The sequence below is a fragment of the Mauremys reevesii genome, linkage group 5 (genome assembly GCF_016161935.1).
Source record: "Mauremys reevesii isolate NIE-2019 linkage group 5, ASM1616193v1, whole genome shotgun sequence".
Lineage (NCBI taxonomy): Eukaryota > Metazoa > Chordata > Testudines > Geoemydidae > Mauremys > Mauremys reevesii.
The window spans coordinates 4,638,343-4,656,728 of NC_052627.1; the positions used below are offsets into that span (position 1 = coordinate 4,638,343).

At 43.4% G+C, this 18,386-nt stretch overlaps 1 long non-coding RNA gene across 1 annotated transcript; it reads right to left on the minus strand.

Annotated features, from left to right (window-relative positions):
- Nucleotides 1-5,546: 5,546 nt before the first annotated feature.
- LOC120406947 lies at nt 5,547-16,863 on the minus strand. The gene is made up of 4 exons (XR_005599684.1): nt 16,720-16,863; nt 15,002-16,057; nt 8,122-8,483; nt 5,547-5,740 (listed from the first exon to the last, which is right to left on the minus strand). It is a non-coding gene; the product is annotated as an uncharacterized LOC120406947 (long non-coding RNA).
- Between the last annotated feature and the right edge of the window lie 1,523 nt (nt 16,864-18,386).

Consider the following 18,386-nt stretch of genomic DNA (forward strand, 5'->3'; position numbering starts at 1 on the left):
GTGTCTGGTGTAATTCAGTCAGCCATAGCTCTTTTGTTATCGTGTTTAGTGGGGAATTCTCCCTGGCACGTTTGAATGAGTGATGAAAGTTTAAATGGCTGTTGTAAGGACTGCAAGATTGGTCTGATAGAACTTAGGAGGCCCACCAAAGTGGGGTATCTTCCTATTGTCCAAAAGAGGTGGTGCATGAGAAGAGGATTAGACTTGGGTGGGATGTGGTGGTAGTGGTGAAGGGGTGCAAGGCTTTGAATCTCAGAGAAACTATATAAAATGCTTTTATAGAGAGAAACTGTAAGCATGTAAAGCTTTCTCTTTCCCCCGCTATGCCCTTCTTGTGCCACAGGTCCACGTGCTCCTTCTTTCTGCCTTCCCATGTCCTACTGTTCTAAGCATAGCTCTGTATCACCCCCACCCCTGGTGTCCCCTTGGTCACCTGTCCCAGAACTGGGGGATCACAACATACTTAACTGCCTTGCAAGCATGTTGTGATGCTCAGTCCATAAATGTTAACACAGCACTTTGACCTCCTGGGTTATGGAATACCATGCTCTCGCATTGTGAGTGTCCAATTTACCTAATCACTGGCCAGTTATTTTTTCAGTAATCATACAGTAAGTAAATACCTGTATTCTGATTGGCTAATAATGACAGTCAGCCAATCACCATGCAGCAATCTGCATCCTCTTTGCTTGGTTATTCTCAATAATTGTTTTGTGACTATGCAAATCTCTAACCACTGATTGGCTAATGTAATCCCTCTGCGCTGGATGGCTCTTATACACGTCCTTTTTGAGAACAAAGATGCTACCTCAGTGTCTTGCTCCATTCAGCTGAAACGAAAAAAGTTCAGAATCGACATGGAAGGGAAGAAAACAGCTATTACGAAGCAACAAGGGAAGTTGAGCTGTCAGAGAGCTGAGAGGTAAAGAGCTTTAGGATAACAAAAGACCCTTTGAGACTCCTTTCCTTTCTTCCCTCATTCCTCAAATTTCATTTCTACTCCTCACCTTACAGATAAGCATAAATGGTCCAACATTAACACTACAGTCCCTTTACGTTTTTCTGGCATTCCTTAAATAATACATTACACCCACTTTGAGACCTCCAGTGTAAAGAGGGGCTAGCGAAAATGAGACAATGTTTGTCTTTACTAAATATAGTAAGAATTTTTTTTTGAATTTTTTTGAAGGAAAATAAAAGAAGAAAAAATTCACTTCCATTGAAAATTTCCGTGGAAAATGTGTTCAATAACCAAAAAAATTGAGTTTTCAGCCAAAAGGTTTTCACCCACCCCCTTTCAAAAAGTCAAAATTTTCCAGATATGAAGATGTCATTTTATCAAAAACCCAGTTTTCTGTTCAAAACCAGGTTTGGTGGAAATTTTTCAATCATCCCTAGTCTTAATGCTGTTTACTTTGGGAGAATCCCAGCCTCTTCCTCCCAACTCAATTTTGAAAACAAAAATAGAGTTGTTATTCTGGGGAGAAGAGGGAGAATGGAAACTGAGGCAGGATGAAAGGCCAATGATGGGAGGGGAAGGACATTCCAATAAATTTATTTAGAGTGATTCTAAAGTTTCACATCTCATTTTGACTTTTCTATTTTTGCTTCTTTCACTTAATTTGTTTTATATACACCTCTACCGTGCTATAACGCTGTCCTCGGGAGCCAAAAAATCTTACCGCGTTATAGGTGAAACTGTGTTATATTGAACTTGCTTTGATCCACCAGAACGCGCAGCCCACCCCACCCCCCCTGGAGCTCTGCTTTACCACGCTATATCCGAGTTCGTGTTATATTGGGGTAGAGGTGTAATTAGTATTTTCATTCTAATAACCCAAGATCGTTAGCTGTACCTTGGGCTATATTATTACCAAGTTCACAGAAATCACCTCGCAAGTGGGAAGCACTCTCACACTACAGTTTTAGGAAGTGTCAGTAATTTCATTTGATAGAAAAAGCACCTGCCGCAGCATCACCAATTGACTTTTGAACTGGAGGTATTTCAGGCAGCAGTCTCCTGGAAAGTTGTATGGCTAATCTCATACAAAGTACAGCTGATGCCGAGAAAATTGCTCAAGATTTAGACATAGGATACAGGCATCCTGGCACAAAAGAAAAATAATCATGCAGGCCAATACTGTCAAAAATAGACTCCATATTTAGGATTCTAAATAAATGGCCTGATATTCTGAAGTGCTGAGCACCTATTTTTTCTCTAGAAGTTAACTAGAGTTGCTGGGTGCTCAGCACTTTTCTAAATTTAGGGGCCAGGTTTTCAGCAGCCATCCCAGAGCTCCCCATTGAGGCACCTAAACAACTTTGGTCAGATTTTCAAAAGTGCTCAGCACTCAGTTGTCCTCACGGAGCACTGTTGGGTGCCAAGGAATATTAAGTATCTAGCCTCAGTTGTGGGTGTTCAGCACTCTTGAAAAGGCCCCTAACTTTCTTAAGTCTTGGCCCCAGATCCTTGGCTATAGCTAAGAAGCTCACAACACAAGCTCAGGTGGCCAAGGAGACACAAAAGTGGCTCTTGTGGTCACCTGATCCTTGGCTGGATGTAGGCCTGGCTGGCCTTCAGCATAAATTAGAGCAGCCTATGGACCTTGTAGGAGATAAAAAGCTTAGGGGCCTGATTCATGATAGCATTACTCGAGGATACATTAATGTTACTGATTTAATAACAGAGTGGGGAATCAGTCCCTTAACACCAAGGAAAATTAATATCACTTTTCATTTGACTTGAGTAGTAAAGGCTTTTAGTTTATCATTCACAGAGTCTCAGTTTCTAATCCTCGTTCATAGGTGTAGTATGTTGACCCCCTGGTCCCTGGTGAGCATAATGTATGTGGACTTCCAGAAATATGCTAAGCTAGCAATTAGGGAAGGTTCAAACACAACACATTTCCTACTATTTCTTCTTTTTTCACTATATTAACCATAAAAGACTAGTGTTGATGGGTTCATGCTGTTGCCAACTCACCCAAGTCTTGTGATATTCAATGTCTTTCATATAGCTCCAGCTCCTGGAGTCATGTGATTAGGAGAGAACCTCAGTTTTCATTTTAAAAAAATGTCTTAGGCCTCCTGGTTGTGAAGAAAAGCTTCAAAACATGAGCCAAATGTGACCTAAAGTGCCAAAAAATCAACTGCAAATAAAAATAACCTAAAATGTATTATTTTAAAAGAAAATCATGATTTTTGAGCCAGTCTCGATAGTCATTTGAGGCCTGACTTATGCTCAGAGTATGGCAACACTGCAAAATCAGTGTCAGGAAACACGGAATGAGCCAGCCCTTAGACAGGCCAAGATTTACAAACCAACGTAATATATTTCACATGCTCTGATAGTCCCTGTGTATTTACAAACTTATGATAAATGCCTTTGTCACCAGTGAGGTGCACTGAAAGTAACGATCATTTGACAGGCAGTCCCCAGTGGACCAAGCTGCCCTAGCTGGGTACTGGCCTTCAACACACAGAGCTTTCAAAAGAACAACAAATGCTTTGCTTTATCATTAGCTCTCCAGAGCTCAATGATGCCTGTGAAATCACTACCGCTTGTTGCAAATGGTGTATGAAATGAAAAATCCCTGTCCCCCAGTGCACTCGCTAAACAATGCACTCATGGCCGTGCAGGGCTATTGGCTGTCACATCTAGCTCAGAGATGTGGGCAGAATAGCCAGCCTCTGAACAAACATCCTCTCTCTGTGCAGAGCTTGTAATGAGTGTTGGTGTCTTGCTAATGATGCGCCTCCTTTGGATTATTTCCCCCAGGTTGCTACTACGGTGTAGCTTTGTAGAGGGAGGTGCATGTTTAGAGCTGCACACTGGAAGCCATTTGTGGGGCATAACAACTCTAATGAACCTAACAACTTCTGCACAATGCTCCCTATTCTTATGTACCAGTAGATGGTGCTCATTCGATTAACTATATACAGCCGTCGTTCTTTTATAGAGCCTCTTATAACAGGAGACACTCCTTCCTAGCAGACCAAACTTCCAAAAGAGATTTTATTTGCAACACAAAAGATATTTTTATGACACATTCCCTGCCCTAGCTACTTTTGCTATATATCTTCATTAATTATCTGGGGGTATGTTTTATTCAATTCCAGTGCTACACACAAAGCAGCACAGAGAAAGAATTAGCTTTTGAGCAAAGTTGTGCAGAACTGGAAATCAGGTCAGCCTCGCCTGTTTCCCAGTTTCGTGACAGACCCCAGTGCTTGTATTAGGTTTGCTCCCAGATTTGTTGCAGTTAGCAGACTTTGAGTGAATCTGCTTTGATTTTTTTTTTCTAGAAAACATGAGATGAATTATTGTGTTTGAGATGGAAATGATAATAAACTTGGGGATTTGGTCTGATTGTATCCAAACAAAACTTCATCATTTTGGTGGAGTTTTGTGTTGAATTTTTGGCTATTTGAACCCAAAACAAAAACCAGAGGGTATGAGCATAGCTCTAATTATGAGCCAAGCAGCTCTGCACAGGGCCCTGCATAAGTTAGCTCCCCACATCAACACACGTGAAAAATTCAAATCACAGACTTGCACCTGCAGCTTGTTGTTGCAGTTGGTAACTGAAGTCCATAGATACAGTACTGCTAGTGAAACGACCAGGCCTAATAAAACTTGCAGAAGGCAAAGCATGTAAAAGAAGCAGAACAACCAGCTCAGTGGTTACCTCCAGGGGAAAAGGGAACCATAGTTTGCTGTGAGTATGTGCTGCAAGAGTGAAGATGTGCAAATCATTTCATATGAGCCTGCTGACTCATCCCTTGTTAAAAGACATGTCGTATCCTGCAATAGTCATCCAAGCTACTGCAATAGCTCTGCCATCAATTCTAGGATTCCAGATTGCACAGGGCCAGATTTCCAAGGATAAGACCAAATGCTCCACATATGCATCTTTTGTCTCTGAATGCAGGAGTCAGCTGATAATACCTAGTTCTTATAGAGCACAGATAATCTCAAACTGCTCTTTGGTATCATTATCCCCACTTTACAGCTGGAGAAAATGAGGCACAGAGGAATCAAGCGACTTGCCCAAGGTCTCACAGCAGGCCAATGGAAGAGCCAGGAATAGAACCCAAGTTCCCTGAGTTATAGTCAAGTTCCCTACCTTTTAGCCCCACTGGTTTCGCTTAGGCCACGTAGCCTCTTTTGCAGTATGCTGTCTACTGTGGTTCATATTTACCACTATCTAGTGGAGGGAAGGTGACATGCTTTTAGGTATATGTGACTGTGTCACCCCCTAGTGGCAAATCTACACAGGATATAAACCTTGAAGGCCTGTACTTCTGGGGACAAAGGTCCTAGCTGCTCTCCCCAGTGTTGTATATGTATGTTCCATTCTGTTGTTTGCAGCCACAAAGGTTTTGTTTGGGCTCAGGAGGATGGAGCTTACTATATTAGTTGCACTATCTCCAGGTGGCTACTTGCAAGAGGATCAGATGAGAGCATGGAAAGCATATGCGAGGAGGGAACTCTTTAGAAAGACACCCCAGAGTTGTTAAAACCCATCTGCTTGTGTGTTGAGGTTGCATTTTATTTTCTAACCAATAATTAATGATCTTTCTTTATTTTTCAAATGTTGGGAGTACAGGAGAGTGATGGACACGGAGCGCTGGTTTGTTTTTTCCTGGCAGGAAGGTGGTAGATGATTTGGAACACGGTTCCCGCTTTGACAGTCAGTTTTAATTTCTCTGAGTGAGCAATCTCCTCTTTGACGTGTCTCTGTTGAAAAAATATGATGTAATATGATTGAGGAGATGGAACAGTTAAGGTCCATCCTCAGTCCACACCACATCTTTTGCTAGATCTTTCCTGCCTTTTCTGCAGTCCCTTCTCCTGCTCTGTTATGACCCTGGTGGACCCCCACTAGCTTTTTCCCTTTTATGGGTATTCGGATGTAAATGATGTGTGCAGATACACTGCTGTGGTTGTTTCATTATGGGACATATATTTTCTAAGGGGCTCAGTGCAGCCAATGGGAGTGGAACTGGGCCAATGCCGAGAGCTCTGAAACTCCCACCCTTAGTTTGTAGCCGCACTGTGAGTGAAGGGTGTGATTCTCCTGCTCATGTGCATGTACTCCCTCTAGCTCTTAGCAAGCTAACATGAGGATAAATAGCACCCTAGCCGTGGTAGTGCGGCTGAGCTGTGCTGCGTACATCCCCTCCGGTTTCAGGCAGGTTTGTTCTTGGTACGGCTCAGCGGTACCTCCGCTGCTGCTACCCGCGCTATCACGGCTATACTGCTATTTATACTAGCACAAGGGTGTATACATGAGCAGGGGACTCACTCCCCTAACTGACCGTGTAAATGGAGCCTTAGAGACTTGCTCAGGGTCACCCAGGGCGTATGACAGAGCGAGCTATTGAACTCCCCTGATTCCCCATCCAATGCCTTAAACTGTTCTCACGCTGTTGGGATAGAGAGATATCTATAATGCTCCTGATCAAACAAGATGTCTGAATATATGACAGATGAACAAGAGCACTTGGGGATGAACGCATGGTAAAAACAAGAAACTTATTAAGGCAAAACCATTTTAGGATCTGATTAATCTAGTTAGAGATTGAAGTGAGGGGAGGGTGCTGAAGGGATTAATCAATTTCAGTGAATACAAGCGCAAGACAATATTGTTGAAGTTGATAAAAAGATGGGTCTACATTTAAAGGAATCAGGATTCAGGGCACGTATCGTGACTCATTATGCAGAGAAAATTATTACTACCCATTAAAGAATTAGCTTTCACACAAATGGAAAAGTTGATTAGTGCACCTTAGAGTGGCTGGGTTCTAAAATTATAAAATTAATGAATGTATGAAATATTTAATTTCACACATAAATATCAGTGAATAAAATTAATTACTGCATGCAATAAAAGTCATTTATTGCACATATCAGATCAAATATTAAACATGTGCTAAAATCAAAATGTGGGCACTTTTGTAGCTTGCATATAATTGTTCTGGATGTCTGCTGAAGTAATTGTTACTGTAACTGCATAAAAACTGGGATCAATACGTGGGTCAGACAAAATGGGGGTATGCTTAAAAAATAACTTCTGTATATTCAGCACTCCAGAAAGTGTAAGTCCCCAATCCTGCAAACACTTAAGCACATGCTTAACTTTACTCATAGCATCAATAGGACTACTTATGTAAGTAAAGTTAAGCATTGTGCTTAAGTTTTGCAGTGTAGGGGCTTAGATATGCACTTCAAATTTAAGTGCATTGTGTATTTAATGCTGTTGAATGTTGATGGGATTTATCAATAGAACTATAGATTGTGACCAGATGCTAACCTGTTACTGATATATAAAAGCCAAAGCATAGCAGTAGCATCTAATGGGAATGTCTTTGAACTAGAGTAGATCTTGTAAAAAAACATCCAGTCTTGATTTAAAAATTGCCAGTGATGGAGAGTCTGCCACCACCCTTAATACTTTGTTCTAGTGGTTAATTACCCTCACTGTTAAAACCCCCTGCCTTATTTTTAATCTGAACTTGTGGAGCCCTGCAAATCTGCAGATATCTGCTTTATATTCATGTATATCCGCAGGCTGCAGATATCCATGGACCATTTTTGTGGATTGGATGCGGATACAAATGTTGTCTCCGTGCAGGGCTCTATGAATTTGTTTAGCTTCAACTTCCAGCCATTGGATCTTGTTATGCCATCGTCTGCTAGATTGAAGAGCCCTCTGTTATCAATTTTCTATTCCTCATGTCAGTACTTATAGAGTGTGATCAAGTCACTCTTGACAACATGGAGTCCACTGAGAACGCTGTAGTGTTTCTACAGCTCTTTCATTCCGAAGACAATAAATGAAGTGGTGTTTGGACTTTTTAAAAAAACAAGAGGAAGGCATAAGATTTTTAAATGGAGCTCAGTACAGTGTCTGCTGTTTTCTGCAATTTCACACAATTATCAGAGGCTACATAGCAAGATGAAGTAGCAGAAAACCTCAGTACTGCTAAAAGTCCTTGATTCACTGGTTGCTATTACAGTGAAGGTAACGTACATGTAAACGGCCTATGCTAAACCTCTATATTGTGAAGCGAGGGGCTCATGCATTATTTGGCAGAGAATGTCTGAGAGGGACTCACCTGCACTGACAAATCATAAAATGCCTGCAGGTTTCATGAACTCCAGCATAAAACAAAAAGGAGCTGAACTTTTTAATAAGGTGGCTGATGTCTTCCAGGATGGTATCAGAACCTTAAAATATTGGAAAGCAAAATCTATGCTTGAAAAGAACCAATTCCTAAATTGTCAAAAATTTGTCCATCACCTCTTGCAATGCAGCAAACTTCAGCACTTACAGGACTCAGGAATGATATTCAAAGTTAACTGGAGTAAGTGGAGCATCCTTACAGTGCCAATAATGAAAAAAACAATAGGGTCCACACCTGGGGTGATTTCAAGGTTATCCTTAGACCAGTATTGCACGCACGCCAGTATCCCTGACCTAGAACAGAGGAGAGATTTGCCCATTAGCTGGTGGTAAACATTTCTCCAAGGTTGACGTAGCCCAAGTCTATCTACAGATAGAGAGTGAGGACCAGATCAGACCATTGATAGAGATGGGTTGCTTAAATCACAAGACAAAGATGAAGCTGTCCTTAGGGCACCTCAGACACAAATTTGTCCCCATTATGCTCCTTTCTGGCAATGATCCGCTATTACCATAGCTTCCTACCTAACATAGTGACAGTGTTACATCCTCCAAATAAGCTGACACAAAATGGGCAGAAGTGGTGTTGGTCCCCAGCGCACCATGGATTTTGATGAGGCCAAGAAGCTAACAGCATTTGAAAGGGTTCAGGCACGCTGCAATTCATCTGTGCTTGTGACGGTAGCTTGTGATGCTTCTCCATATGGAATAGGAATAATAATTTCTCATCTGATGGAAGAGCTTACTGAAAGTCCTATTGCCTCTGCAGATTGCAACTATGCTCAATTTGATAGAGAACTCTGAGTTTAGTCTGGGGAGTTAGAGATTTGCCAATATCTCCTGGAAAACTATCTGGTCACAGATCATCAACTACTAGGGTGAAATTTTAAGCCAAAGAAAGGAGAAACAGTGATGGCTGCAGCACAGTTATAGAGATGGGCAATATTCTTGGGTGCTTACTGTTACGCTATCCAGTTCAAGGGCACCAACCAACAAGAGAATGCAGACTTCTTGCAATTGTAAACAGCAGGATACTGAATGGGACCAGAGACAGTGGCTATGTTCTATATGGCACAAGTTGAATCCTTGTCCAGGACAAATGCCAGGCTCCAATGCAAACCTAATGATCTTGAGTTGGCTAATATGTCTGACGTTACGCTGAATGGATGGACTTATGCACACACACAGCCATTTCCAGCATGTAGCACCAGAGTTCTTCTATGAATCTTAGGTCACATGTTCACCATGAATTTACATGCAGACCATTTGGTGACTGTAAAAGTAGATGTCCTTCCCAAGAGTTTTGTGGGGTGGCCAGTAATTGATACACAAATCATAGAATTGTAGGACTGGAAGGGACCTCGAGAGGTCATCAAGCCCAGTCCCCTGCTCTCATGGCTGGACTAAGTATTTATCTAGACCATTCCTGACAGGTGTTTGTCTAACCTGCTCTTTAAAATCTCCAATGATGGAGATTTCACAACCTCCCTAAGCAATTCATTCCAGTGCTTAACTACCCTGACAGGAAGTTTTTCCTAATGTCCAATGTAAACCTCCCTTGCTGCAATTTAAGCCCATTGCTTCTTGTCCTATCCTCAGAGGTTAAGAAGAAAAAATTTTCTTCCTCCTCCTTGTAACAACTTTTTATGTACTTTATGTACTTGAAAAATATTATCATGTCCCCTCTCAGTCTTCTCTTTTCCAGACTAAACAAACCCAATGTTTTCAATCTTCCCTCATAGGTTATATTTTCTAGACCATTAATTATTTTTGTTGCTCTTCTCTGGACTTTCTCCAATTTGTCCACATCCTTCCTGAAAGGTGTCTCCCAGAACTGGACACCATACTCCAGTTGGGATCTAATCAGTGTGGAGTAAAGTGGAAGAATTACTTCTCGTGTTTTGCTTACAACACTCCTGCTAATACATCCCAGAATGATGTTCGCTTTTTTTGCAACAGCGTTACACTGTTGACTCATATTTACCTTTTAGTCCACTATGACCCCCAGATCCATTTCCACAGTACTCTTTCCTAGGCAGTTGTTTCCCACTTTGTATGTGTGCAGCTGATTATTCCTTCATAAGTAGAGTACTTTGCATTTGTCCTTATTGAATTTCATCCTATTTACCTCAGACCGTTTCTCCAGTTTGTCCAGCTCATTTTGAATTATAATCCTATCCTTCACAGCACTTGCAATCCCCGACCCCCATCTCGTTATCATCCACACACTTTAGAAGTGTACTCTCTATGCCATTATCTAAATCATTGATGAAGATATTGAACAGAACTTCACCCAGAACTGATGCCTGTGGGACCCCACTTGATATGCCCTTCCAGCATGACCGTGAACCACTGATAACTACTCTCTGGGAATGGTTTTCCAACCAGTTTTGCACCCACCTTATAATAGCTCCACGTAGGTAGCATTTCTCTAGTTTGTTTATGAGAAGGTCATAGAATCATAGAATCTCAGGGCTGGAAGAGACCTCAGGAGGTCATCCAGTCCAACCCCCTGCTCAAAGCAGGACCAAACCCAACTAAATCATCCCAGCCAGGGCTTTGTCAAGCCTGACCTTAAAAACCTCTAAGGAAGGAGATTCCACTACCTCCCTAGGTAACCCATTCCAGTTCTTCACCACCCTACTAGTGAAAAAGTTTTTCCTAATGTCCAACCTAAACCTCCCCCTCTGCAACTTGAGATCATTACTCCTTGTTCTGTCATCTTCTACCACTGAGAACAGTCTAGATCCATCCTCTTTGGAACCCCCTTTCAGGTAGTTGAAAGCAGCTATCAAATCCCCCCTCATTCTTCTCTTCTGCAGACTAAACAATCCCAGTTCCCTCAGCCTCTCCTCATAAGTCATGTGCTCCAGCCCCCTAATCATTTTTGTTGCCCTCTGCTGGACTCTCTCCAATTTATCCACATCCTTCTTGTAGTGTGGGGCCCAAAACTGGACACAGTACTCCAAATGAGGCCTCACCAGTGCTGAGTAGAGGGGAATGATCACATCCCGCGATCTGCTGGAAATGCCCCTACTTATACAACCCAAAATGCCATTAGCCTTCTTGGCAACAAGGGCACACTGTTGACTCATATTCAGCTTTTTGTCCACCGTAACCCCTAGGTCCGTTTCTGCAGAACTGCTGCCCAGCCATTTGGTCCGTAGTCTGTAACAGTGCATGGGATTCTTCCGTCCTAAGTGCAGGACTCTGCACTTGTCCTTGTTGAACCTCATCATATTTCTTTTGGCCCAATCCTCTAATTTGTCTAGGTCCCTCTGTATCCTATCCCTACCCTCCAGCGTATCAACCACTCCTCCCAATTTAGTGTCATCTGCAAACTTGCTAAGGGTGCAGTCCACACCATCCTCCAGATCGTTAATGAAGATATTGAATAAAACCGGCCCCAGCACCGACCCTTGGGGCACTCCACTTGATACCGGCTGCCAACTAGACATGGAACCATTGATCACTACCTGTTGAGCCCGACCATCTAGCCAGTTTTCTATCCACCTTACCGTCCATTCATCCAGCCCAGACTTCTTTAACTTGCTGGCAAGAATACTGTGGGAGACTGTATCAAAAGCTTTGCTAAAGTCCAGAAATAGCACATCCACTGCTTTCCCCTCATCCACAGAGCCGGTTATCTCACCATAGAAGGCAATTAGGTTAGTCAGGCATGACTTGCCCTTGGTGAATCCATGCTGCCTCTTCCTGAGCACTTTCCCCTCCTTTAAGTGGTTCAGGATTGATTCCTTGAGGACCTGTTCCATGATTTTTCCAGGGACTGAGGTGAGACTGACTGGCCTGTAGTTCCCTGGATCTTCCTTCTTCCCTTTTTTAAAGATGGGCACTACATTAGCTTTTTTCCAGTCATCCGGGACCTCCCCCGATCGCCATGATTTTTCAAAGATAATGGCCAATGGCTCTGCAGTCTCATCGGCCAACTCCTTTAGCACCCTCGGATGCAGTGCATCTGGCCCCATGGACTTTTGCTCGTCCAGCTTTCCTAAATAGTCCTGAACTACTTCTTTCTCCACAGAGAGCTGGTCACCTCCTCTCCATACCGTGCTGCAGAGTGCAGCTGTCTGGGAGCTGACCTTGTCTGTGAAGACAGAGCAAAAAAAGCATTGAGTACACTAGCTTTCTCCACATCCTCCGTCACTAGGTTCCCTCGCTCATTCAGCAAGGGGCCCACACTTTCCTTGACTTTCTTCCTGTTGCTAACATACCTAAAGAAACCCTTCTTGTTACTCCTAACATCTCCAGCTAGCTGCAACTCCAAGTGTGATTTGGCCTTCCTAATTTCACACCTGCATGCCTGAGCAATACTTTTATACTCCTCCCTGGTTATTTGTCCAATCTTCCACTTCTTGTAAGCTTTTTTTTTGTGTTTAAGACGAGCAAGGATTTCACTGTTAAGCCAAGCTGGTCGCCTGCCATATTTACTTTTCTTCCTACACATCGGGATGGTTTGTTCCTGCAACCTCAATAAGGTTTCTTTAAAATACAGCCAGCTTTCCTCGACTCCTTTCCCCATCATGGTATTCTCCCAGGGGACCTTGCCCATCAGTTCCCTGAGGGAGTCAAAGTCTGCTTTTCTGAAGTCCAGGGTCTCTGTTCTACTGCTCTCCTTTCTTCTTTGTGTCAGGATCCTGAACTCGACCATCTCATGGTCACTGCCTCCCAGGTTCCCATCCACTATTGCTTCCTCTACTATTTCTTCCCTGTTTGTGAGCAGCAGGTCAAGAAGAGCTTTTCCCCTAGTTGGTTCCTCCAGCACTTGCACCAGGAAATTGTCCCCTACACTTTCCAGAAACTTCCTGGATTGTCTGTGCACCGCTGTATTGCTCTCCCAGCAGATATCGGGGTGATTAAAGTCACCCATGAGAACCAGGGCCTGTGATCTAGCAACTTCTGTTAGTTGCTGGAAGAAAGCCTTTTCCACCACATCCTCCTGGTCTGGTGGTCTGTAGCAGACTCCCACCACGACATTACCCTTGTTGTTCATACTTCTAAATTTAATCCAGAGACACTCAGGTTTTTCTGCAGTTTCATACCGGAGCTCTGAGCAGTCATACTGCTCTCTTACATACAACGCAACTCCCCCACCTTTTCTGCCCTCCCTGTCCTTCCTGAACAGTTTATATCCATCCATGACAGTACTCCAATCATGTGAGTTATCCCACCAAGTCTCTGTTATTCCAATTACATCATAATTCCCTGACTGTGCCAGGACTTCTAGTTCTCCCTGCTTGTTCCCCAGGCTTCTTGCATTTGTGTATAGGCACTTAAGATAACTCGCTGATTGTCCCGCTTTCTCGGTCATGCAAGACAGTATCAAAAGCTTTACTAAAGTCAAGATATACCACAACTACCACTTCCCCCTATCCACAAGGCTTGTTACCCTTTCAAAGAAAGCCATCAGGTTGGTTTGACACAATTTGTTCTTGACAAATCCAGGCTGAGTGTTATTTATCACCTTATTATCTTCTAGATGTTTGCAAATTGATTGCTTAATTATTTGCTCCATTATCTTTCTGGGTACAGAAGTGAAGCTGACTGGTCTGTAATTCCCCTGGTTGTCCTTATTTCCCTTTTTATAGACAAACACTATATTTGCCCTTTTCCAGTCTTCTGGAATCTCTCCCATCTTCCATGACTTTTTAAAGATAATTGCTAATGGCTCAGATATCTCCTCAGTCAGCTCCTTGAATATTCTAGGATGTATTTCATCAGGCCCTGGTGACTTGAAGACATCTAACTTGTCTAAGAAATTTTTAACTTGTTCTTTCTCTATTTTAAAAAGATGGCAAGGAGGTCAGCAAACACTACATATTGTAGAATATCAGGGTTGGAAGAGACCCCAGGAGGCCATTTAGTCCAACCCTTTGGTTAAAGCAGGGCTAGTCCCCAGACAGATTTTTGACCTAGGCCCCTAAATGGCCCCCTCAGGGATTGAATTCACAACCCTAGGTTTAGCAAGTCAATGCTCAAACCACTGAGCTACCCCCCCACACTAGCCAATGTCTCTGTGGCAGTGAATCCATGTTGACTACTCTGGACTATGTATGCCCATTCTAAATGCCCCAAATATTCTGTGTCAATTCACCTAATTTATCACAAACAGTGGGAATGCTAAGATCACTATTTTCACCGATGCAAGTTCCTGAACAGACTGTAAATGACAATGATGCTTAATTCACATCTGAAAAGTTTTGATCATTTGTACAAAGAGCAAAAGACAAAACAGTGCTCTTCCTCCTTTTTGTTCATTTTTTTCTCCCATCTTTGTTCCCTGGCCTGCTTAAGCTTCATGGGTATCGACTGTTACTCTCTCAGAGTTAATTGATAGCATTTGGGGATTTTGTTTAAACCAAGTGCATTAAAGAACTAATATGAGCAACTAGGATGTTAATCCTGCTGATCATTAAAAACATTAGTCCTAATCTAGTATGTAGGTCCAAAGTCTTAAAGCAATGAAGTATAATTCTTCTACCCCACTGGGGGAGGGAAGACTAATATCACATGCTCTCTCTGTGTGAAAACGGCTGCTTTGGGCGAAGGAAGACAATGTAAAGGTGTCTGAGAGGCATATGTAATGCTAAAGGGGGCACTGGTCTGCTCTGTGATCCTGGGCAAGTCACTTCAGGCTCAGTCCACAACAGGACACCGGCATTGCAATGCTCAGCATGGGGGGTGGGGTGGAGGAGGAGATCTCCCTAATAAACTCTAGCCCAGCACTCTGAGTGAATGTCCGCCCGCCCCCGCCCAACTGATGTGGACAAGGGATTAGAATTAAGGTTTCCCACCTCTCAGGAGAGAGCCCTGACTGCTGGGCTAATAGCGATAAGAGAGTTGTCCACCTCCTCCTCCTCCTCTTCTTCCACCCCTGCACACGTTTTTGTGGGAGTTAGGCACAACTCCTGGACTGGGTCCAGCAGCCAAGATCAGCAGGCCAAGGCCTCGTTTGAGGATCCGATGGGACGTGTGAGATAGGTGCTGAGCTTCCGGGCAGGGTCTGGGACAGCAGGGTCGGGGCCCAGCTGCCAAACCATCATGGTGAAAATTTAGGCACCAAGTGACTTGAGGAGCCTGCAGGGTTGGACAGCAGCTGAGCAGGAGGGTTGAAGATCGAAAGTGGTAGTTGAGCGCCTAAGTCCTTTTGTGGCTTCACCATTTAGATTAAGCTCTTGAGGGCCAGGCCTGTCCCTCCCCATGTATTTGTACCGGGCCTAACAGAATGGAGTCCCGGTCTCAGGTTGGGGCTCTAACTGCAAATAATAATGTTACACATGACAGAAGGGGGAGCTAATGATGGTGTAGACAGCCCCTGTCCTCCAGCTGCATCCCAAAATGCCTTCCAGACTTGGCCTATGGATTGTCCCGGTGGTCTGTGTGGGGATTATTTCATTCAATGGCATCCCCGGCTCTGGCACTGGCACAGGGTGGAAATGGGAAGCGGGGTCGGGAAGGACGTGGAGGGGGATGGGGTGTGCAGCAGTGGACTTGTTGCTGCACAGGTTAGCCTTGGGTGACATTTGGCGCTGTGGGGTCAGCTTGTTAAGGAGCTAAGGAAGGGGATAGACATAGGGAATGGGTGCTGGATAGAGCTGGGTGTGCTTGCCATGGGTGCCAGTCCCTAGCACCAGCCAGTCTGCTTCACTTCCTAGCCCATTGTTTGTTCTCTGTTGATACAAGGCAGGCAAGGTTTGCAGGCTTTGCTGCCCAGCTTCTGGCAAGTCTGCTCATTTTGTCTCTTCATGACATTAGTGGAACTGCACAGACGCTGAACTGTGAAGGTTTGCTGCTCCCTTTTTGGCATGAAGTTTCTCTGCCAGGACTAGTCCTTTGTTCCCTCGTCATTCCTGTGCAAGAAGAAGAAAATGAGATCTCTTTTATGTCCTCTGAGGATGCATGACATTCCATTGCAAACACTTAGGTACTATACAGTTGCACTGCATTTGGAATTCAATGCAAGTTTCTTTTCATACATTTCTTTTCTTCTTGTGCTGAAGTGGGGTGGAGAGTTTCAGTTAAATCAGTATTTTAGTGGCAAAGAGTTTTCGAATTGCCAAGGTTTTAAATGCATAAAAGAACCACCTATGCCTGTCACTGATCCCCAGGCTTTTGTTTCTTCAAGATCATAGAATAGAGTCACAGAGCCATAGGGTTAGAAGGGTCCGCAAGGGTCAGTCTAACCCCATGCCAGGATGCAGGATTTGTTGTGTCTAAACCATCCAAGACAGGTAGCTCTGTCCAGCCTCCTTTTGAAAACCTCCAGTGAAGGAGCTTCCACAACCTCCCTAGGCATCTGTTCCATTGTCCTACTGTTCTGACAGTTATTAAGTTTTTTCCTGAGCTTTAATCTAAATCTGCTGCGTGGTGGTTTGAACCCATCGCCACTTGCACTGTCCTCTGTGGCAAGAGAGAACAACTTTTCTCCATCTTTTTTATGGCAACCTTTCAAATATCTGAAGACAGCTTTCATATCTCCCCCTTAATCTCCTCTTGTCCAAACTAAACATACCTAGTTCCTTCAGCCTTCGCTCATATGGCTGCATTCCATCCCTTCGATCATCTTTGTTTCTCACCTCTGGATCCTTTCCAGTTTCTCTACATCCCTTCTATATACTGGTAACCAAAATTGGACACAGTACTCCAGCTGAGGCCTAACCAGCGCTGAGTAGAGTGGTATTGTCACCTCCCGTGACTTGCATGCTATGCTTCTGTTAATGCAACCTAAAATTCCATTGGCCTTTTCTGTGACATCATCACATTGCTGACTCACATGGAGGTTGTGATCCACCACATCTTCCTGACCCTTCTCAGCACAGCTGCTCTCAAGCCAGTTATCCCATTGGCCTACGGGTAGAGTTTAAAGTGTTGGTTATGACCCGGAAAGCCCTAAATGTCCTGGGACCTAAGGCATCTGCTCTGTCCCTCAAGTGTACTGCCACATCTGTCCTCAGCACAGGCACCTGGGCTGCATCCCCTTCATTATAAAACAGGGGGCAGCTGGCAGGGCGGTCACTGAGGGCTCTGTGACTTTATCCCTGTGTGAGAGGGTTTTTGGAATCCTATGTGAATAAGGTGATTGGCTGGCAGAGTTCCTGTGGGATCCACTGTTTCACACTTCATTTCTTGAATTTGGTCTCCAAACTTAGCACAATCTTGAACTCTTCAGCAATCGGACTTTCCATGTAATCTTTAAATAATAGTAATTCTAGTAAAATAGTCACTAGCTTTTGCAGAGGAAACATGTTTAAAAGGCGATGGTCCTTTTTCAAATGTTGCCTGCATGGAAAGCAATGGCAGATGGGGTGAACTGATTGTGCAATTGTTTAGTATGTAGCAAAATTAATAAAAGATTGGGCATTAACCGGACGAGCCCCCAAATAATAACTGACTATGTTGTTTCCAATTATGAAAGTACTTCAGTGGATTAAAAATAATCTTTATTTGAAATTATGGAATTACCCACCAATTATGGCAAATGTTGAAGTGCAGATTCTGGATGAGGCTGAAAGGTAGCTTCAATTCATTAGTCTTTGCTGGGTTTTTTATCAGCTATGATATGGCTTTTGTTCTCCTGTGTGAGGCAGGAGGGCACTGTTACAATGTGAACCCTTCAGGGTGGGATGAACCCGGGAGCTTTTGTTGAGCCACCCTGATCCATTATTGACACAGGACATAATGATAAACCCTGTTGGGTGAGAATGTATATGTGATCCTAGCTATGTGGTGTGCGGTGTTCAGTCTAGTGGCAGGATAATTTGAATTCAAGAAAATAGGGGGAATGAAGGACTGAGGCAAAAGTAATCTGGAAAAGTCACCTCGGGCCTGATTCTGATCTCATTTACACTGGTATAAATTAGGACTGACTGCACTGAAGTCAATGGAGATTCCCACAGGTTAATACCAGCACAAGATCAGCCTCTGGCTCCTAGAATGGTGTAAGATCCTGCCTCACGCTTACAGGATTCATAAGACATTTTAAAACCCGCCCTTCAAAATATGACCCGATCTTTTCCTTCAGAATCCATGTTTATGTAATGTGTCACTTCCTTAAATAGTAACTTATGGCTACAGCTAAATGGTGTACAGTTATTAATTTGATTCAATAACTCTAGGTGACATCATGTGACCCTGATCAAATTTCTCTATAGTTTAAAAAAAAGATGAGCTCTTTAAGTA